At 44.2% G+C, this 23,770-nt stretch overlaps 1 protein-coding gene across 3 annotated transcripts in view; it reads right to left on the bottom strand.

Annotated features, from left to right (window-relative positions):
- uspl1 (ubiquitin specific peptidase like 1) overlaps positions 1-23,770 on the bottom strand; it is a 504,778-nt gene that overhangs the window by 147,244 nt on the left and 333,764 nt on the right. The window contains exon 2 of one of the 3 annotated variants that reach the window (XM_060908537.1): positions 16,046-16,227. The exons of the other annotated variants lie outside the window; for them this stretch is intronic. The gene's annotated coding sequence lies outside the window, so the exon portion shown is untranslated. The remainder of the gene's footprint in view (positions 1-16,045; positions 16,228-23,770) is intronic. 3 annotated transcript variants of the gene reach the window in all.

Raw genomic sequence — 23,770 nt, 5'->3', positions numbered from 1 at the left:
TTTAGCAAACTGCAGACGAGCAGCAATGTTCTTTTTGGAGAGCAGTGGCTTTCTCCTTGCAACCCTGCCATGCACACCATTGTTGTTCAGTGTTCTCCTGATGGTGGACTCATGAACATTGGCTAATGTGAGGGAGGCCTTCAGTTGCTTAGAAGTTACCCTGGGGGTCCTTAGTGACCTCGCCGACTATGACACACCTTGCTCTTGGAACAATCTTTGTTGGTCAACCACTCCTGGGGAAGGTAACAATGGTCTTGAATTTCCTCCATTTGTACACAATCTGTCTGACTGTGGATTGGTGGAGTCCAAACTCTGAGATGGTTTTGTAACCTTTTCCAGCCTGATGAGCATCAACAATGTTTCTTCTGAGGTCCTCAGAAATCTCCTTTGTTCGTGCCATGATGCATTTCCACAAACATGTATTGTGAAGATCAGACTTTGATAGATCCCTGTTCTTTAAATAAAATACAGGGTGCCCACTCACACCTGATTGCCACCCCACTGATTGAAAACACCTGACTAATTTCACCTTCAAATTAACTGCTAATCCCAGGAGGTTCACATACTTTTGCCACTCTCAGATATGTAATATTGGATCATTTTCCCCAATAAATAAATAAATGACCAAGTCTAATATTTTTGTCTCATTTGTTTAACTGGGTTCTCTTTATCTACTTTTAGGACTTGTGTGAAAATCTGATCTTTTAGGTCATATTTATGCAGAAATGTAGAAAATTCTAAAGGGTTCACAAACTTTCAAGCAGCACTGTACTCATATTTTGAAAAAAAATTTTTTTAAGTACTAGCCTTATGAAAATGACATCACCCCTGGAAACTATACCTTATAAAACTAGACATGTTAAATAGTTTACTGTCTAAATTGTACATTTTAATACGAGACCGGGAGCATGGTTTCTTTAGCCAGTACAGTTTGGCTCCGAGTCCACCATTACATGAATGCATCCCTGGTAAGTTACTGTAATTCAAAGGAAGTGATGTCATATGCACAACACTTAAAAGTTTGCAGCATTTCTGGTTTCATCTGTTTTGCAAAGTGTAACACATTACCAATTTTTTAAACTCCAAAACAAAATTAAAACCAAAGCATGTCTCCTAAAGCTGGGCATACACTGCGATTTTTGGCCTGATTTTGACACGATTTTCACTCGTGCGACTATTTTGGAGATTGGGCCAATTTTTGGCTCAATCGTGCGTCTCGGATCGTGTAGTATACATGGGGTAACGACAAGCGATTAACACCTCACAACCTCCTCCCGATCGATCAGATGAAAATCAAACGTTTGAAATCCTGGTCGCCCATCGTGAGGCTATCGCACTATTGAAGCAGTGTCACGAGCCGATTTACCTCAACCTGTCACACTACACATGCGCGAACACCGATACGGAAGAGAAAACAAACACTGAGCAGCACTTCCGGTCACCTTCTTCACGTTTAGAGATGGGATTTATGGCTCTTTGATGGGATCCGCATCTTTGTGATCCGTTCTTTGAAAAGAGCCGTTCAAAAGACTGGCTCATTTGGCTCTTTTTTTAAATATTTATTTAGTTTTAAGAAGACAGCGTCTAAAGAAGCCAGATCCCTCTGCTTAGACAGTGACATCAATATTTCTGGACATACCTTTTATATAAAGCAACCTAGACTTACATTATTGTAACCCCTAAACGCTCATAAATAACCATTAAAAAACAATGAGGGCTTCAATGAATGTCCATGCAGAATGGCTTTTCTGTAAAAAAAAAAAAAAAAACCCACTCAAGAACAGTTATCAAGAACGCAAGAATATTTTATAGAAAAACTTGTTTTACAAAAATATTTAAGTCTGAGATACAAAATAGATACAACTAGACAAACAGATAAATAAAATACACAAAAATAGAACAAACAAAATGACGATAGAATAAATTAAATGAACATCCGTGCAAAGTAGTTTTCCCACAATATTATCATTAATATCACACAACATTATAAACTATCTGAAACACAGTACAGAAAAAGAATGACAGAAAGAACAGCTCCCCCAGCTCGAGACTCGGTTCTCATCGTTCATGCCTAGGAGCCGTTCAAAAGAATCGGTTCGTTCGCGAACGTCACAACACTTCACGTTGCAGTTCCGGATACAAGAATCTGGAAGTATGGAAGTACAGTGTGAGCAGTCAGATCGCATTCGAGCATCGGATCGTATAGTGTGAGAACAGGAATCTTAAGCTGCATGCTGTTTACCCCTGCGATTCACTCGTACAGTGTGAGCAGCAGCTAAATACCGCGATTGAAAAAATAAAAATAAAAATATCGCACAGTGTCTGCCCAGCCTAAGATGCATGTTGTTCAAGGCTGTTCAAGTGTAGCCGATTTAAAATAAATAAATAAATAAAAACACCATTTCGATCCATTATAGCCCAAAGTCGGCAAGACACTTACAGAACAACTGGGTTCGTTTTGTACGGACAAAGAGAGGTAACTTCAAGCTGACAGGATGGTTTGGTGTCTGCCTCATGCATTTTGAAAAAGATACATTTGCGAGGCAAATTCACATAGACGGATCTGAGCGACTTTTGGTACACGGTGCAGTTCCTACGATCTGGAAACAAAAAAGTCAGAAGCACCATCCCAAAGAGCTCACTGCACAGTAAGTGTCAAGCTTGTTTAGGTACCTTCAGCGCTGGAGCTAGCAGAAGCAGGTGACATGTTGTGCCATATGCATTGTGTGCAGCAACCGCGCAGCAGCCAGGAATTTGTTAGGGTTAACTAGGACCATGTAGACCCTTTCCATCTAGTACTACAACGTTAGGTAGGTGTGTACACGTGGGGGGGGGTTGCACAATTACTGATTGATTTTTACTCAAGTCACTGCATCTCTGCAACCATCAAAGATTTTTACAACTCCACTCTCATTCAAGTACTTTTGCAACTCTTACTCCAGAATTTACAAGACAGCCAGTGTCATCAAGTACACCTCTTTCCTCTAATTTACAGTGTGACAACTGCCTAAGGGCATGGTCCCACAACACCAATAACTATACCTATAACAACTATAATGATAACTATAAATAAATCAGTCCCCTGCAGTTTGTGTGGCTGGTGGTCACACAAGACCAATAACGATACTTATAGTCCAGGCCTGGGTTTATTGGTGAGATTGCTTCTGGACCGATTTGCCCAGAACTGAACCTGATCCAATAAAATATCTGACCAATCAGGTAATTATTTACATGTGACGTTGTCTGAGCATGTACTATTTTTCCCAGACATATTTGTACATTCTTGCTGTATCAATGGAGGAGAAGCAGATTATAGAAGTGTCAAAGAATCCCAAGCTTTATGACAAAAAGCACAAGCTTTACAAAGATACAGCCAAAAAGGAAGATTAGCAGTAGAGTGGGTATGACTGGTAAGCGTGTGGCAAAGTGTGTGTCGTGTGCATGGCTGCATGCTCCAAAATCTCTGTGAACCGTGCCCATGTTACCCAGCACCCGCTGTAGAACATGGTTTTAAAAAAGATTTTAGAGCACAAAGTGTCATGTTGCACTGTGAGTTGAGTCATTTTAAACAGAGATTTGAGAGCACGCAACCATACACACACTGCCACAAATACTATCTGTGGCTCATGAGAAGAAAGGAAAAAGAAAAAAAGAGACTTTGCAGTGCAAGGTTTCATGTCTGATACACCATGTGCCCACTGCCAAATAATTACATTTTTTAAATTACCCAAATTAGAAGAAACATAAAACTTGTCACCTTATGGGCCTTTTCCACTACCCTTTTTCAGCTCACTTCAGGCCCAACACGGCTCGCGTTTCGACTACCTCAGAGCAGCACGACTGAGCTCACTTCAGCCTTACTCAGCACCCAAAACTCGCATGGTTTTGGAGTGGGGCTGAAGTGAGCTCAACCGAGCCAAGTGGGGCTAGGGGCGTGAGGAGACACTCCCCTGTGCACTGATTGGTGAGGAGTGTCCTCGCATGCCCACACACGCCCCGCGAGCATGCTGGGATCTGTAAACACGGTAAACCCGGAAGAAGAAGAATTACGACAAAAGAAGATCAGAAAACTAGAAGATGGAAGACCAACCCAAGTGAGGAAAGGCCAGCCAGTTTATATTGTTTACTATCCGGGTCGTGAGCCTACTGCTTAAAAGGTCACTGATGTCACCGTTTGCGCCGCCTAACGACATCACGTGACATCCACCCACTTTCGCTAACTCCACCCAGTGTGTCCACCCACTTCCAGCCAGCATGGTTCAGCGCGGTTGTAGTCGAAATGCAACCCCAACAGCCCCACTCAGCTCGACTCAGCCCAACTCAGCACCGCACTAGCCTGGGCCCGCCCATCCTAAGCGTGATGCAACATGAGGGCCTGTTGCGAGCTTAGTCTGGCAAGGCAAGCTATCTACAGCGCTTCCAAGCTCCCGAAAAATCGGAAGCCAATCAACTTTGAGCATCTCCAACGGCCCTGGGTAGAGGCGTGTAGAACAGAGGCAGTGACATCGTAGAACTGCGACCGGAAGCCATATATTGTTTACAGAATCTATGCCGGAGGGAGGCGTGACCGACCTGTCAATATTGGCAGGGAGGTCACGCCTCCACAACATCAGCTGATTATAAAGGCACGTCACACACCAACATCCGGGTGACCCTCTGATGAAGACGGAAGTTACACCGTCGAAACATGTCAGGTAAAGGGAAAAAAGCTTTTACATGTCTGAAACAAAAGAAAAACTAATTATTTTGATTTAAGAAGAAGACATAATGAACATAATATATTTATTAAACGAAAGTTATGGAAGAGTGCATAAAAGAGTTTCGCCGCCTAGAACAACTGACGAAGAAACAGGCACGCCAAAGAAATCATTTAAAATTCAACCTGCGATGCCGAGATGAAGGAATTACGCCGGCAAGTTTAAACATCAAGACTCCCATTCCAACCAAAAACGCAAAGAAGGCCGTGGACAGAGCGAAAAAGACACTAATCAAAGAAAGGATACGATGCACAACGAACAAAATAAAAAACATCAGCGCGGAGTTAGAACAACAATTGAAACACTGGAAACAACTTTTCCCCCTCACCAAAGAAATGGACACACTGATACAAGAACACCTGCACGAAATACATGAAAAGGAATTTACAAAAACGAAGACTCGGCACATCGGAAAACTGGAAAGATTAATCACCAAGAAAAGACAACAAGAGCAGAACAACATCACGACAAATAAGAAATGGATACACAATATATCAACTCATAAACTGACTGAAGCAGAGCGCAGCATCCTGACGCGAGGACTTAATTATGCCGTTACACCGCACAAGATCCCACACGAGGATTTCATCCTAGCAACGGAGCTGGCATGCGAAAGAATACAGGATCAGGGACATAAAGCAGAATTACGCAATAAAATAGCAGGAATACTGAAATCCGCAAAACTACCACCAAGTAACATATCAAAGCAGGAAGAAAGAGCAATAAGAAGTTTGGCCAAGAATAAAAACATCATGATATTACCCGCAGACAAAGGCAGAACAATAGTCATAATGGATACAGCACAATATGAAAACCAAATGAACAGTATGTTGGCAGACACCACCACATATGAGATCCTCAAGAAAGACCCCACAGAGGACAAGAAGAAAAAACTAAAAGCTTTACTGAAGCCTTTATTGGAAGCCAACAAAATTGATAAACAGACATACAACAATTTAATACCCACAGCCAGCATAACCCCCCGGATCTATGGCACACCAAAAATACATAAACCAGGAGCACCGTTACGTCCAATTGTGGACAGCATCGGATCAATCACTTACAACCTGTCTAAAGCGCTTGCGGAGATAATCAAACCACTACTGGGCCAAACAGAACAACACTGCAAAAATTCAAAACAACTAGCAGAACAACTCAGTAAGATAAAAGTGGAAAAGGATGAAATATTAATATCACACGACGTTGTCTCCCTATTCACAAAAACACCGGTGGAAGCTACACTGAGAATCGTACGACAGCGCCTCAAGACAGACAAGACTCTCAAGAAACGTACACAGTTATCAGTAGAAGACATCAGTCAACTGCTCAGTTTCATTGCCACATCCACATACTTCCAGTTCCGCGGAACAATATACAGGCAGAAGGAGGGGTTTGCGATGGGGGACCCACTCTCCGCCATAATGTGCGGCTTCTTCATGGAACACCTTGAAAGAGAGGCTATTACATCTGCCCCAGAAGAATGCAGGCCCACATTATGGAGGAGGTATGTAGATGACATCCTGGAGAAAGTGAAAGTCGGACGCACCCAACAATTGACAGATCATCTCAACTCTATAGACGACACCGGCAACATAAAATTCACGCACGAAGAGGAAACAGAAAAATCAATAGCGTTTTTGGACATAAAAATTCACCACACAGACGACGGAGACATCAAAATAACAATCTACAGAAAACCGACACACACTGATCAATATCTGCTCTGGACGTCCGAACACCCCATCGCACACAAACTGTCAGTTGTCAGAACACTCTACGAACGTGCATCAATCATAACCGACCCCACAGAACGCGCAACAGAAGAACAACACATACGGCAAGCTCTGATCACATGTCAATATCCACCATGGGCCATACACAAAGGCGCACAACAAGTGAAAACAAAAGAAAAGACGTAGGAAAAAGAAAAACAGACAACCCAAAAACAGGAAAGTAAAGCAGTAGTGACTCTACCGTATGTCAGAGGAGTCACAGAACAAATCCAAAGAGCCATGAAAAAACACAACATACAAACACCCGTGAAACCACACACCAAACTACGACAGCTACTAGTTCACCCTAAGGACAAAATCGACCAAAACAGTAAATGTAATGTCATATATGAAATACCATGCCTGTCATGCAATAAAACCTACATTGGGGAGACAGGAAGGAGTTTTAGCATACGAAAAAAGGAACATAAAAAAGAATGTGAAAAAGAAACAGAACAGAGACAAACAAGAGCAATAAAAGAAAAAGCTATGCAAGAGAACCTGAAATCAGCAATAACAGACCACTGCAGAAGGGAAAATCATATAATGGACTGGGACAATGCTCAGATCATACAGCAAGAGAACAACAGATACCACCGTTGGATCAAGGAGTCAATAGAAATCAGAAAGCGTAGCCCAAGAACAATAAACAGGGATGAGGGGGCGTACATGCTCTCCCACACCTGGAGCGCCGTCCTGAGGGGGCAACACTGACAGCGGGAGGCGTGACCGACCTGTCAATATTGGCAGGGAGGTCACGCCTCCACAACATCAGCTGATTATAAAGGCACGTCACACACCAACATCCGGGTGACCCTCTGATGAAGACGGAAGTTACACCGTCGAAACATGTCAGGTAAAGGTAAAAAAGCTTTTACATGTCTGAAACAAAAGAAAAACTAATTATTTTGATTTAAGAAGACGACATAATGAACGTAATATATTTATCTACAGCGCTTCCAAGCTCCCGAAAAATCGGGAGCCAATCAACTTTGAGCATCTCCAACGGCCCTGGGTAGAGGCGTGTAGAACAGAGGCAGTGACATAGTAGAACTGCGACCGGAAGCCATATATTGTTTACAGAATCTATGCTGGAAGCGCTTCATTCACTAGAAACATTACGAACATGGAGCAGCGGCAAGCCTTTGACACAGCGGTAGACGCTGTATTGAAAAGCATTCAACGGGAAGTTCTCATTGAAAACGGAGCAAAGCGCAGTCCTGGAGGTATTTATCTTCTTCCTGTTACTCAAGCAGTTTCCGTCGCGTCACATACGTCAGAGGAAAGAGTGATGCGATTGGTTTAAGCTTCGTCACAGCCTTTTCTGGCTTTGACCAGTAGCAAACTGAGGCATTTCAGGGAAGCGGGTCAACCACGCCTTTGGGAAACGGTTGGGTTTAATATCTTTGCCAGACCAAATGCTCGTAGAGCTTTGAAGTCGCCAGACTAGCACCGCACGGCTCAGCCCAACTCAGCCGCGTTGGTAGTGGAAAAGCCCCATTACTCACACCCAAGTTGGAGCGCTGAGTGCCCATTTACCCATTCACAAAAAAATATTCACATGGTAACGGCATGATAATTACTTTCACTCTTTGGGTTTCGACTGGTTTTTCTTTCGCAGTGGGAACACCCACCGTAAACAGGATAAAATGTGTCAGCCACAGTTTAGGCTACCTGTTTGTGTTAAAGGTTCATTTATTAGCACTCAAAGCAAAACAGACAGGCATGTGTCTTATGTACGTACAGTGTATAGTTATGTCTGTCATGCCACTGACTGCCCAAGTGGGTCTGTTACATGCAGGAGTGCCAGGAGTCTGAGAGTAGCAGTCATCTCTGTGATGCAAGATTTAATGCACCTGGATTAACCTTTTCTTCTTTTGGCTTTGCCTTCAGTGCAAAATCAGCATCAAAAGCAGCTGTTCCTCACTGCGTGCACTCAAACAGTATACAACCGCTACATTTTCCCACGAAAACCAATAGCTGATATTCAAGATTATAGCTGTGGTGTGACTGCTCCAAACTGGAACTAAATTCAGGTATATAGGTATCGGTGTTGTGGGACCAGGGCATACCTATGAAATCAGACAAGAAAGCTCTGTGGTCCAAAATTAAAAGGTTGGAACATAAAGTAAAAGAAAAGGAAACAAATAAGTCAGAGCAACTGGGTGATACATTTAAAACTATGGTTGATTCTCCAATAACCATTTCAGCAGGTACATATACAGGTTTTATTTCTTCATTTGTGCCATTTTTTATTTCCTTTATTTAATCTGACTTCAAAATCCATTGCGTTCCTAAGAATGTAATAGATCGCAGGCCATTGCAAAGATTATTATAGAGTCAGTGTGGACACAAAAAGGCGGCAGTGGCACATAAGACGTCACATATACAGTGCCACCAACCTATAAAATCGCTGAGATCTAACAATGGCAGACAAGCTTTTAGTGATTTTTGGAACAGAATTCAGATGCAAAAAAATTATTTTTCAAGCCAATTTTTTATTTAAAATCAGTGAAATGTACAGCCTATTTGAGCATCTCTCACAGAGAAAATCGAGGATTTTATAATGTCATTTTCATAAGACTAGCACTTTAATGTTTTGCACTGTAGGCCATAATAATCAAAATTAAAACAGAAAAAAAACGCTTGAAAAACAGTTTATGTACAAGTCTAGAACGTATAAAATTTTCATTTTCTTAAACAACTGATGGAAATGCCTCCCAAAATCCAACCCCTCGTCCTCGTCGTGGGAGGTGGAAACAGATGGAGTAGGATAGCCCGTACCATTGGCACACTGAAACATCTGGCTAACGGGGCTCTGGTGAAGCTGCTGCGACAGGCCCAGCAAGCCGGCAGAGAGCTGAACTCAGATTGCTAAAATTCACGAGAGGAAAAAGGATGGATCAAAATGGACGACCTGGAAATGGAAAAGGACAACGAATAGGACAAAGGGCTCAGACAGAGAAAATAGGAACATGGAACACTTGTGGCTTAAGAGATAAAGAACCAGAGATTGGAGAATTTATGACACAGTGTAACATCACAGTCATGGGTATAGCAGACTGCAGAAGAAAATGCAAGGAAATCCACTCTATGTCCTCATCTGGAGTGGAGTTGGACAGGACCAAAGAGCAAGGTATGGCGTAGCATTCATCCTGCACCCGGACACTGCAAAGAACCTGACCGACACCGTATACATCTCAGAGAGGGTGATTAAGATCACAATCAAGGAGAAAGACAGAACTACCAGCTACCTACAAGTCTATGCCCCATGCAACGACTCCTACACTGACCAGGAAAAGGATGACTTCTTTGAGGAAGTATCAGACTGTCTTTCCCAAGTGCCAGATGGGGAGGAAGAAGTAGCTGTAATGGGGGACTTCAATGGCAGGGTAGGGAGAAGGAGAGACCCCTGGACAAGACACCTAGGCCCCCACAGCGACACAAAAACGGAATGTAACTATAACGGACACCAGCTCCTGAGCCTCTGTGCAGAGCATGACCTGGTCATAACTAATACTCTCTTCCAGCCACACTCAGACATGGTACAGATGGAACGACCTGACTACATCATCCCAGACTGACTTCATCCTCACCAGAGCATCCAGGAGGAACATGGTCCAAGATGCCCGGGTTATACCCAATGCAGGACTTGACACTGACCACCGACCAGTTGTAATGTGAATAGACGGGAAGATACCCAAACCACGGAGAAGGAAGATGGTACAGGAGGAACAGATCAACTAGCACAAGTTCAGGAAGAGCATGGACATCCAGGAAGAGACACGAAGGATGGTTACAGAGACCCTGGAATACATTGACACCAATAGCATGACAGCAAATGAAGCTTGGTGCACTTTTAGAGACACCCTCCTCAGTATCGTCAGGAAGACTTGTGGGACCAAGAAACCCAGGAAAGGACAGAGAAAGGCCACAGTATGGTGGAATGAAGAGGTGAAGGAGGCAGCAAAGGAGAAAAGGCTGTACAGGGTTTGGGTGAAATCACACACACAGGAGGATTATGTCAACTACAGGCTTGCTAGAAGGAATAGTAAGAGTGGTTAAGATCGCAAAGGATACATCCTGGAGCAACTATGGCAGGAAGCTTACCGACCTATGCAAACAATCACCGCGGGAGTACTACAGGAGCATCAGAGCTATGCGTCTGAGAGATGAACCCTTTGACCCCTCCTCTGTGATAGATGATAAAGATGGCAATCCACTCTACGAGGATAATGAAATCAGGCAAAGATGGGAGGACTACTTCAGGGAACTACTCAACCCTGTTGACAAGAACACCACCTCTGCACAGTTCAACCCCAGATACTTGGAGCATGAAGAACCCAACATACTGGACAAAGAGGTCAGAAGAGCTGTGATGTCCAGCCCAAAGAACAAGGCTGCAGGGGTTGATGGAATCATCATAGAGGCCATCATAGAGGCAATCATTGTATGCGGAGAGGCTGGCATCAAATGGCTAACCATGATTTTCCAGAAGGTATGGGAGGAAAGATGGATTCCAGATGACTGGCTGAGGGCAGTTGTGGTGCTTATCTGGAAAAGGAAGGGGAGCTAGAAGGACTGCAACAAATAGAGGTATATTCCTACTTAGCCACACAGGTAAGATCTTCGCCAAGATCCTGGAACAGCGCATCAGGGCAATAGTAGAACCACAGCTGAGCAAGGCCCAGTTTGGATTTAGGAAGAGGAGAGGATGCACGGACGCAATCTTCGCCCTCCGACAGCTCTGCGAGAAAGCATGCGAATACCAGAAGTATCTCCACCTCGTCTTCATTGATCGGGAAAAGGCATTTGACAGGGTTGACGGGAACAAGCTCTGGGAAGTACTGGAACTCTACAGAGTGAAAGGACAACTCCTCGACAACATCAGGGCAATCTACCTCAACAGTCAAAGTGCAGTGAGGACTACAAGCGGTCTCTCCAACTGGTTCAGTGTGACATCTGGAGTGAGACAAGGCTGTGTTCTCTCACCACTGCTGTTCATCGTCTACATGGACAAGATCACCAAAAGATGCTAATCTGGACCCATTGTCCCTGAACAAACTGCTCTTCGCAGACGACCAGAGCATCATAAACAGCAGCGAGGTAGGGTTACAAAAACACACAGACAGCCTGAACACAGACTGTGAACACCACAGGATGAAAATTAACATTGAGAAGACAGAGGTCATGGCTGTAGGATGCACTCCAAAGAAGCTGGATATTTCCATTAATGGACAGCTGCTCAAGCAAACATCAGAGTTCAAGTACCTGGGAAGCATCTTCTCTGAGGATGGAAAGCTGGACAGGGAAATTGAATCCAGAATACAGAAAACTAAACACTGTTAGCTACTAGCTGGCCCCCCTTCTCAGGCATCCGAACATACCCATAGACACAAAAGTAAGCCTAAATCAACACCATCTTCATCTCCACCCTTACCTATCAGTGCCAGACCTGGACTCTCAACAGAGTCCAACAGAGGAAACTCATAACATGTAAGATGAGGTGCCTATGAAGAACAGTAGGGAAAACCAGAAGAGACAAGATCAGGAATGAAGTGATCAGAGGAATGGTTGGTGCCACAAACATCCAGAATTACATTGCACACCAACAGATCAAATGGTTTGGACACCTCACCAGAATGTCACTTACCCAACCAGCCCTGAGAGCCTACAACACCAGAGGGTCAGGCCAGAGAGCTAGAGGACAACCACGCTGCCACTGGATTGATGGTGTGACAGAGACTCTGCGCACCATTGGCCTGACACCCCAACAGGCAATGCGTCTAGCACAAGACCGTCTACTCCATCTCCCCACGACACCCCCGCAGAGGTAGCAGCGGCCGGATAAAGTAAATATAAAACTTTTTCCACAATATACTAATTGCTCGAGATGCGCGTGTATGTACATTTTATACATTACACACGCACACAGAGACACAGACAATATTACACTGTAGTACAAAGATATGACCCCTCCTAGAACTGCCACCTTATTGTGGTAGAGAGGTTTGTGTCCTTGAATGATCCTAGGAGCTATGTTGTCGGGGGCATTATGCCCCTGTTAGGGTCTCCCAAGGCAGACAGATCCTAGGTGACAGGCCAGACCAAGAGCAGTTCACAAAAACCCCTTACGGATAACACTCAATCAAGGACCGCGACGTCTCCCGCTATGGCGCAGCCGGGGCCCCACCCAGGCCTGGGGTTGGGGCTCATATGCGAGTGCTTGGCGGCCGGGCCTTTGCCCATGGGACCTGGCTGGGCTCAGCCCGAAGCGGTGACGTGGGCCCGACCTCCTGTAGGTTCACCACCCACAGAGATAGCTGTAGGGGGCCAGTGCAGTGTGGATTGGGTGGCAGTTGAAGGCAGGGGCCTCGACGACCTGATCCCCGAACACAGCGGCTAGCTGTTGGGACATGGAATGTCACTTCGCTGGGGGGGGGGCCTGAGTGGTGTCCATAAGTGCAAGTGGCACCAGGACACCTTAGGTTGGAGGTCGATGATCGACTTTGTTGCCGTTTCATCTGACTTCCGGCCCTATGTCTTGGACACTCGGGTGAAAAGAGGGGCTGAGCTGTCAACTGATCACCATCTGGTGGCGAGTTGGATCCGCTGGCAGAGGAGGAAGCCAGACAGACCTGGCAGGCCCAAAAGTATGGTGAGGGTCTGCTGGGAACGTCTGGCCGAGCACTCTGTTGGGGAGGTCTTTAACTCCCACCTCCGGGAGAGCTTCTCCCAGCTTCCAAGGGAGGCGGGGAACATTGAGTGGACCATGTTCTCTGCCTCCATTGTTGACGCGGCTGTTCAGAGCTGTGGCCGCAAGGTCTCCGGTGCCTGTCATGGCAGCAATCCCCGAACCTGGTGGTGGACACCAGAAATAAGGGATGCCGTCAAGCTGAAGGAGTCCTATTGAGCCATGTTGGCCTCCGGGACTCCTGAGGCAGCTGACGGGTATCGGCAGGCCAGGCGTGCTGCAGCTCGGGCAGTTGTGGAGGCAAAAACTCGGAACTGGGAGGAGTTCGGTGAGGCCATGGAGAAGGACTATTGGTCGGCCTCGAAGAAATTCTGGCAAACCATCCGGCGCCTCAGGAGGGGGAACCAGTACTCTGCCAACACTGTTCACTGTGCGGGCAGGGAGCTGTTGACCTCGACTGGGGACATTGTCAGGCAGTGGAAGGAATACTTTGAGGATCTCCTCAATCCCACAGTCATGTCTTCCATTGAGGAAGTGGAGGCTGATGACTCAGGGGTGGACTCGTCCATTAGCCAAGCTGAAGTCACTGAGGTGGTTAACAAGCTGCTCGGTGGCAAGGCACTGGGGGTGGATGAGATCCACCCTGAGCATCTCAAGTCTCTGGACGTTGTGGGGCTGTCTTGGCTGACGCGCCTCTGCAACATCGCGTGGCGGTCGGGGACAGTGCCTCTGGAGTGGCAGACTGGGGTGGTGGTCCCTCTTTTTAAGAAAGGGGACTGGAGAGTGTGCTCAAATTATAGGGGAAATCACACTTCTCAGCCTCCCAGGGAAGGTTTACTCCAGGGTACTGGAGAGGAGAATTCGGCCAATAATCAAACCTCGGATCCAGGAGGAACAATGCGTTTTTCGTCCTGGTTGCGGAACACTGGACCAGCTCTATACCCTTCATAGGGTGCTCAAGGGTTCATGGGAGTTTGCCCAACCAGTCCACATGTGCTTGGTGAATCTGGAGAAGGCATTCGACCGTGTCCCTCATGGTATTCTGTGGGGGGGTGCTTCGGGGCTCTTTGCTAAGGGCTGTCCAGTCCCGGTACGAACGGAGCAGGAGTCTGGTTTGCACTGCCGGCAGTAAGTCAGACCTGTTCTCAGTGCATGATGGACTCCGGTAGGGCCGCCCTTTGTCACCGGTTCTGTTCGTAATTTTTATGGACAGAATTTCTAGGCGCAGCCAGGGGCCGGAAGGAATCCTGTTTGGGAACCACAGGACTTCATCTCTGCTTTTTGCAGATGATGTCCTGTTGGTTTCTTCAAACCAGGACCTTCAGCATGCACTGGGGCGGTTTGCATTCGAGTGTGAAGCGGCTGGGATGAGAATCAGCACCTCCAAGTCTGAGGCCATGGTTCTCGACCGGAAAAGGGTGGCTTGCCCTCTCCAGGTTGGTAGAGAAGTCCTGCCTCAAGTGGAGGAGTTTAAGTATCTCGGGATCTTGTTCACGAGTGAGGGAAGGATAGAGCGTGAGATCAACAGGCGGATCGGTGCAGCCTCCACAGTGATGCGTTCGCTTTACTGGTCTGTCGTGGTGAAGGAGCTGAGCCAAAAGGCGAAGCTCTCGATTTACCGGTCGATCTACGTTCCGACTCTCACCTATGGTCATGAGCTTTGGGTAATGACCGAAAGAACAAGATCGCGGATACAAGCGGCCGAAATGAGTTTCCTTTGCAGGGTGGCTGGGCGCTCCCTTAGAGATAGGGTGAGAAGCACAGTCACTCGGGAGGAGCTCGGAGTAGAGCCGCTGCTCCTCCACATCGAGAGGAATCAGCAGAGGTGGCTCGGGCATCTCTTCCAGATGCCTCCTGGACACCTCCCTGGGGAGGTGTTCCAGGCATGTTCCCCCGGGAAGAGGCCCCAGGGAAGACCCAGGACACGCTGGAGGGACTATGTCTCTCGGCTGGCCTGGGAACGCCTCGGTGTTCTTCCCGAGGAGCTGGCCGAGGTGTCTGGGGAAAGGGAAGTTTAGGTTTCCATGCTCAGACTGCTGCCTCCGCGACCCGGCCCTGGATAAGCAGAAGACGACGAGACGAGAGACAAAGACATGAAGTTTATCTTCAAGTGGTGAATGTGTATTTCATGAATGAGCAGCGTGAACAAGCAAAATATTTTAACAAGATAAACTTCATATTTTCACACCACAGTGTAAAGTTCTTTATATAGTGGTGCTTGAAAGTTTGTGAACCCTTTCAAATTTTCTATATTTCTACATAAACCTAAAACATCAGATTTTCACACAAATCCTAAAAGTAGATAAAGAGAACCCAGTTAAATGAGACAAAAATATTATACTTGGTCATTTATTTATTGAGGAAAATGATCTAATATTACATATCTGAGAGTGGCAAAAGTATGTGAACCTCTGGAATTAGCAGTTAATTTGAAGGTGAAATTAGTGCCAGGTGTTTTCAATCAATTGGATGACAATCAGGTGTGAGTGGGCACCCTGTTTTATTTAAAGAACAGGGCTCTATCAAAGTCTGATCTTCACAACATGTTTGTGGAAGTGTATCATGGCACGAACAAAGGAGATTTCTGAGGACCTCAGAAAAACAGGCATGCCACTGGGGATCTCATCTCATCTCCTCTAGCCGCTTTATCCTGTTCTACAGGGTCGCAGGCAAGCTGGAGCCTATCCCAGCTGACTATGGGCGAAAGGCGGGGTACACCCTGGACAAGTCGCCAGGTCATCACAGGGCTGACACAGACACAGACAACCATTCACACTCAGATTCACACCTACAGTCAATTTAGAGTCACTAGTTAACCTAACCTGCATGTCTTTGGACTGTGGGGGAAACCGGAGCACCCAGAGGAAACCCACGCGGACACGGGGAGAATATGCAAACTCCACACAAAGGCCCTCGCCGGCCACAGGGCTCGAACCCGGACCCTCTTGCTGCGAGGTGACAGCACTAACCACAACACCACTGTGCCGCCCGCCACTGGGGATATCTAAAAAAAAAAAAAAGTGAATGTCAAGCCAGGGGGTGTGGGGGCAGGCTACTCACCCACTGGGGTGCAGGGGCAATGCCCCGCTGGGGGGTCTGGGGGCCAAAGGCCCCCAGAAGCCAGGACCTTTTCACAGAATTCATAGCACATATTTTTAAATGAGAGAAACTTTTAGAATAAAATGCATGCAAACTTTCAAATTACAAGAACATAATTTTTCACACTTTCAAGAAATCTCATGACCACTGAGGGATATTTCATCTGACTGGCTCCACTCCTTTGACTAGTGGAGGGCTACTAAAACTCAAAACATCATTACCATTTTTAATAAGTTTATTTTCAGTAAATATTACTGAAACAGGATAGCATTTTTGAAAATTAGTTAATACAAAAACACAATGTACATTATTTCATAGCTGACAACTTCATTATATCGCTGAAAAATTACACATCCTAAGTTGGCAGCATGCTTTTTCTTTTTCTTGGGTGGAACAGTCTTTCAAAGTTTTCCCCAGTCCATGAATCAGCTTGTAAGTTGCACTGCTTCTTGCCATGTGAAGTGCATCCAAGGCTTTTTTATCTTTAGCTGCTTCTTTACACAAGGCTACAAGATCTTCTACATCACTCATGGCCAGAGTTTTCTCTGCAGCAAAAGCAAAGATTAAAGCCTGAAAAAAATAAGTTTTAAAAGAAGTTAAAAATCACAGTACATATCTGCTAATAATCAACATGTACAATATTTAAATTCGAGAAGCATTAAACCACAACATCAACAGTTTCAGGCAAAAGCATATAGGCCTATAGCCTAGTAGATTCACTAACTGTTCTATTGAGTATTACGAAGACTCACATGTACACTAAACTACATTTGATTAGTTAAACTTAGCCTGCAGTAGATCTAAATATTAAAAGTTTTATCTGCATAAAATTACTTTCGTGAGGTATTTTCATGATTTTGCAATTGTAACTCAAAACTAGATCTAAAATGTCAAAATCAGTAGCATTTCATTCTAAATTTGAAACTTTTCTCTATAATTAGGATATATTATATTCTTTGCATTGTTTGACAGTTAAGAGGAAAGTGCCAAAAACTTTGGCAAAAAGTGGTTTCTTACCTCAATATGTGCTTTCCTGTCCACAAATGGTGTCAGACACTTAGACTGTGTAGCTGCAGGCTTTTCCGAGGCCTGTAAGTAAACAGGGCTAATGCCACATGTCAAATCTTATTTTTGTGCATCTTCCCGGCAACGAGTGAAAAAAATTACTCAGCAGTTGATAATTTGACCGCTTTTCATACAGTTTCCACGCATGTCCTTTTGTTTTGATATGGTCGACCAGGGCAACACAACCACCATCAGCATAGTTAGCCTCTGCATCATACAAGATACACCTGCATTTGCCAGCAATATCAACTTTCCGGTAATATTTCACCCATAGTGGTGTCCGTTTCTTTATCGTTATAAATGACCCTTAATGGTTTTGAACACCATTCCCAATTCCATTTCACTCTGCACCCACTATCAACTTCCCTTGCTCAGTTTTCTTCTTTTCAATCAATAATTTTTGCCACTGTTCAAAATATTCACTTTCTAACTTCGAAATGCGGTTACCACGTTGCAAACAAGCTACAATATATTCACGTCACCGACTGGCTACATTACTAATGCTTGACACATTTTCTTCCAATCACGAACCTCATTACACACGCATAATCCAAGTCAAGGTCAGTCCATAAAACACGGAATGGGACACAGAATTGGATGCAAAATAGCAAATATTACGTTTGCACATTTACCGCAAGTCAACACCTCTCCCGATTTTTTGAGTATTTTGGCATTTCACAAAATTTTCAAAATTTATTCAAATCCGCAAATTTTTGCAGATCCACGACCAAATAGTACGTCAGGAAAAAGCGTTGTTGATGCTCATCAGGCTGGAAAAGGTTACAAAACCATCTCTAAAGAGTTCGGACTCCACCAATCTACAGTCAGACAGATTGTGTATAAATGGAAGAAATTCAAGACCATTGTTACCCTCCCCAGGAGTGGTCGACCAACAAAGATCACTCCAAGAACAAGGCGTGTAATAGTCAGTGAGGTCACAAAGGACCCCAGGGTAACTTCTAAGCAACTGAAGGCCTCTCTCACATTGGCTAATATTAATGTTCATGAGTCCACCATCAGAACACTACTGAACAACAATGGTGTACATGGCAAGGTTGCAAGGAGAAAGCCACCGCTCTCCAAAGATAACATTGCTGCTCATCTGCAGTTTACTCAAGATCACGTGGACAAGCCAGAAGGCTATTGGAAAAATGTTTTATGGACAAATGGGACCAAAATATAACGTTTTGGTTTAAATGAGAAGTGTTATATTTGGAGAAAGGAAAACACTGCATTCCAGCATAAGAACCTAGGCCTGTCACAATAATAAATTTTGTTGGACGATATACTGTCTCAAATTACTGTGATAAACGATATTGTTGACATCTTTTCAAGACAATTTTATGCCACTATTAAAATAATGATCATGCAAATACACCCTTTCAAAGAACAGTAAACTTTAAGTCAACTTATTCTATTCAACAGTGGAACGTAAAAGATATATAAATAACCTAAAGAAATAAAACAATCAAACAAAACCACTCAACAAAAACAATTAATAAAATACAATCTATGGCTCTTAAAAATTGCACTTAAGTAAATATTAACTTGGTACAGGGTAATAAAAAGACTTCTTCACAGGCAACATTCTGCCAATCCAGTTTCTCAAAGATTAGTACCCAGATAAACACATACGGAGCCTTAAACACTGCGTTCCATTAGGCTAGCAGGGGGAGTAGGCTACCTTCTGTGTGATCTTTAACTAGTTTTAGAATGCCAGTTTAAGCTGATATGTGATTGATCCAACAGTAAAACAGGACGAGGGCTCTAGAACTTTGACACATTGAAAGGTTACAATTTTACTTGGCAACAGAATGTATCTGAATTCTGGTTGTTATAATATTGCCCTTTTGTTATCTTCTTGATAACAGAGAGGGGAGAAAGTGATAGGGTTCTACAGAGAAAAGTTTTTAGCCTACATCTTTCAAATGAACCCCCTCGAAAACCAATCAGTTCAGCGTATGTATGTACTCGGTATGTGACGTTTTCAAAAGAGAGGCAGGAGTAACCAAAAATTTCTGATCAAGAAGGCGGAGGCTGTTATGCTCATTACGTGAAAAATGTTTTATTTGATTAAAAGGTGTCTGGGCCACAAACAAGGTCCACATCACCATCGGGTTGTTGTTTACATGTGTCATGTTACACAAACTCAGTCAGGGAACTCTGCAGGTCTTAACTGAAGCACTTCAAATTAAGGGTTAGCAGGCTGCTAAAGATTGCAGGCACTTCACAAGCAAGACTAGGTGCAATATCAGCCAACATTAGCACAATTTGATATGATTTAATAATGCCTTTGTGATCTTAATAAACACCAGTTGTTATCGTAATCAAGTCGGATTGTTATTTACATGCCACACAAACTTAGAAAACAGTCATATTCGTATGTTGTCGTTTTTACACACTGAATACGAACTGTTAACTGATTTTATGAGCTAATCTAACGTTACATTCCTCAAGGACCGTTTGCTAGCTAGCAGCCGGTCACTGCACTGCAACCACACTTGCTAATTGACATGGTAGCCAAAAGTGCTTGCTGTTTTTGTGACCACGCCCCCAGAACGAATATTCATGAGTGAATTTAGCGTGGTGTTTCGCCCAGTGGAAACCTACAGTAACCATTTGTGTACCGCACACGGAGCGCGATATTTTTTTTCTTCTTCAATCAGAAATATTGGTAGGTACATATCAGCCGTCGTTTGATATTGGTACAGACACGTCCATACCTAATTCCATGCCTATGGTCTGTACAACGGAGCAATAATGTTGTCTTTTCCCCCAGTGGATACCCTGGCTGGATAACTGCTGCATGCTGGGAGACCCCACCTTTGACAGACAGCGTGTTTATTCAGTCAATGGGTCAAGCTAATACTCTGCCGACTTCCCCATGTAGATGTACAGCGCATAAATGCCAAAATCGCGGTAAAAAAAAATAAAAATTTACCGAGTTCATTTTAATTTACCGTACGATAAGTCGGTATATCGAATATCGCGACAGGCCTATAAGAACCTTATCCCATCTGTGAAACATGGTGGTGGTAATATACAGGGGTGATAGCATTCCGGCGCCGCGCCGGTTTTCCGGCGTACCGTGGCTGGGGAAAAAAAAAAAAAATCTAGTTCGCCCATTGTCCTGTGTCATTCTGAGATGCGCAGATAGACAGTAAAGGGAATTCGGAATTCCCTTTACTGTCTATCTGCGCATCTCAGAATGACACAGGACAATGGGCAAACTAGATTCCCCCCCCCCAGCCACGGTACGCCGGAAATCCGGCGCGGTGCCGGAACGCTATCACCCCTGAATATAGTTTGGGCCTGTTTTGCTGCATCTGGGCCAGGATGGCTTGCCATCATTGATGGAACAATGAATTCTGAATTACACCAGCGAATTCTAAAGGAAAAATGTCAGGACATCTGCCCATGAACTGAATCTCAAGAGAAGGTGGGTCATGCAGCAAGACAATGACCTGAAGCACACAAGTCGTTCTACCAAAGAATGGTTAAAGAAAAATAAAAGTTAATGTTTTGGAAGGGCCAAGTCAAAGTCCTGACCTTAATCCAATTGAAATGTTGTGGAAGGACCTAAAGTGAGCAGTTCATGTGAGGAAACCCACCAACATCCCAGAGTTGAAGCTGTTCTGTATGGAGGAATGGGCTAAAATTCCTCCAAGCTGGTGTGCAGGACTGATCAACAGTTACCGGAAACGTTTAGTTGCAGTTATTGCTGCACAAGGGGGTCACACCAAATACTGAAAGCAAAGGTTCACATACTTTTGCCACTCACAGATATGTAATATTGGATCATTTTCCTCAATAAGTAAATGATCAAGTATAATATTTTTGTCTCATTTGTTTAACTGGGTTCTCTTTATCTACTTTTAAGACTTGTGTGAAAATCTGATGTTTTAGGTCATACTTATGCAGAAATATAGAAAATTCTAAAGGGTTCACAAACTTTCAAGCACCACTGTATTGTATAGACATCCAATTAAAAAAATAAATTTTCTAAAAATGTAAAAATGCACACAGATTTAAACAATTTTAATTTTGAACCAGTTCCCCATTTTGACAACGCAGATTAAGTCAGCAGGAACACACTGGAAGTGACGTCATGGGAGCAAAATATCGGTATTATTCATTCAGGCCACTTTTTCCATGGAATAAAAACATATATTCTATTCCCTGGGACGGCACGGTGGTGTAGTGGTTAGCGCTGTCACCTCACAGCAAGAAAGTCAGGGTTCGAGCCCCGTGGCCGACGAGGGCCTTTCTGCAGGGATGCAAACACAACCATGGTCAAAAAAAAAAAAAGAGTGAGGTAGCGCAGCGACGCGGACCCCCACCACCACACACACACAAAATAATCAGTCAGACTTCATTACGGTCCATCCCGACACAAACGAATTTCGCTTCGCTCTCATTGACTTTGAAAGGAGGTGAAATTCGCCAATGTTTTTGCTTAATTTAGACAGCCTAAGTGACTGTAATGTTGTGGCTACCATAGGGCTGCACAATTATGGAAAAAATGATAATCACGATTATCTTGATCAAAATTGTAATCACGATTATTAATCACAATTATTCTTGATGTTAGGGAAATCACTTAAATTTTATTTCACTATATTCAAACAAACAATATGAACAGCTTTCAGTGCAGAATGAAATTTAAAAGAGAAATTCTGATTTCCAAATGACAAATAAATGAAATTTATCCAAGAAATTACCAAAGGATGAAGGAACTGAAAACTCAATTGCAACAATTACATAGCATTATACTGAGGCCTACAAGTTTTTAGCTAGAAAGACCAGCCTATCAACATGCTCTGGCTTTAAACATGAGCGAAGGCAGGTCACAACATTGCCTCCAGTGCTAAATAGTCTGTTGTTCCGACATAGTTAGCTTTTCTCTCTCACCTCAATCTGTTACCTACTCTCACGCCATTAGGGGGCGAACCGACGCATGTAAGGTTTCATTACTGTGACTTGGCTTGCTTGCTTATTTAGGCGGAGTAATGAAACCTTGCATGCGTCGGTTCGCCCCCTAATGGTTTGGCGGAGTACTGGTCAAAAAGTGCTTGATCAGATATGCAGCAGAGCTCGCATTATAAATGGAAATAAATCGCAATTTTCATTTAATTTAATCGTGGCAGCCAAAATCACGATTTTCCATTAAATTCAATTAATTGTGCAGCCCTAGGCTACCACGGATGGATGTATGCACCACGAACTCATATAACACACACATGGGTTACACATTACCATCACTCGATGTTCTAAAATAGCAGCTAGTCGGGTGCTAACAGTTAGCATTTTAACTAAGCCAGACAGCCACAAGCTTTAATAAGACCAATTCCTGCACGTATAGAACGGTATTACGGCACTTAAATATTATCTAGGAACAAAAAACAATAGTCATTAACCCATGTAGGCACTACGTTGAGAACATATACAGTCATCATGCAACTCCTCAAATAACATTACGTTTTTCAGGCGTTTTTTACCCCAAGGATAGGTCATGGCTAACATGGTTAGATGAAGGAGGCTAGGTTACGAGAGACAAAGTTAATAAATATATATGCACAATTATTTTAACACTTACGCTTTGATTGTAGACGAGTAAATGACTTCCACTTCAACACTGATCGTTTACTCCCAGTCACCGAGGCTCCAAAGAAATACACACTAGTAGATGAAATTCAACAAGTTGATAAATGAACACACCGATCTGAGGAAAAGCCCGGGAGTCACGTTCCTTAGCAACCAGATTGCCCAGCCATCGGTTCCATCCACTGACAGTGTAGCAGCTAGCAGTTTGTAACGGAACGCTGTTGAACGCAGTGTAGCCAGCAGCTACACTGTCAATCTTACTATCTCTGCTGTCAATGGTTCCATATATCCACCAGGGGGAACCAAACGTTGTATGGTCTGCCCAGTACTCGGGTCTACCATTACTACCAGAGTGGATTACCGGAGAGCAACCCCCCCCCCAAAAAAACTCTTCGGATCTGCACGAATTACACAAGTCGCCCAAAATGCCGGGGAAAAAGCGGAATGCGCCAAAAAGCAGGCCGTTTGCACGCCTGTTTCTGTGTGGAATTTGCATGTTCTCCCCGTGTCCGTGTGGGTTTCCTCCGGGTGCTCCGGTTTCCCCCACAGTCCAAAGACATGCAGGTTAGGTTAACTGGTGACTCTAAATTGACTGTAGGCGTGAATGTGAGTGTGAATGGTTGTCTGTGTCTATCTTACCCCTTTTCCACCAAATCAGTTCCAGGGCTGGTTCGGAGCCAGTGCTGGTGCTGGTTCACAACTCGTTCAACTTGCGAGCCAGCTGAGAACCAGCTTGCTTTTCCATCGCTCGCGGTGCTAAGAGAAGACACGTCATTACG

This window comes from Neoarius graeffei, chromosome 25 (genome assembly GCF_027579695.1).
Source record: "Neoarius graeffei isolate fNeoGra1 chromosome 25, fNeoGra1.pri, whole genome shotgun sequence".
NCBI classification, from domain to species: Eukaryota; Metazoa; Chordata; class Actinopteri; order Siluriformes; family Ariidae; genus Neoarius; species Neoarius graeffei.
Note: the sequence above shows the minus strand (reverse complement) of the source record. Positions and strands in the feature narration are given on the sequence as shown.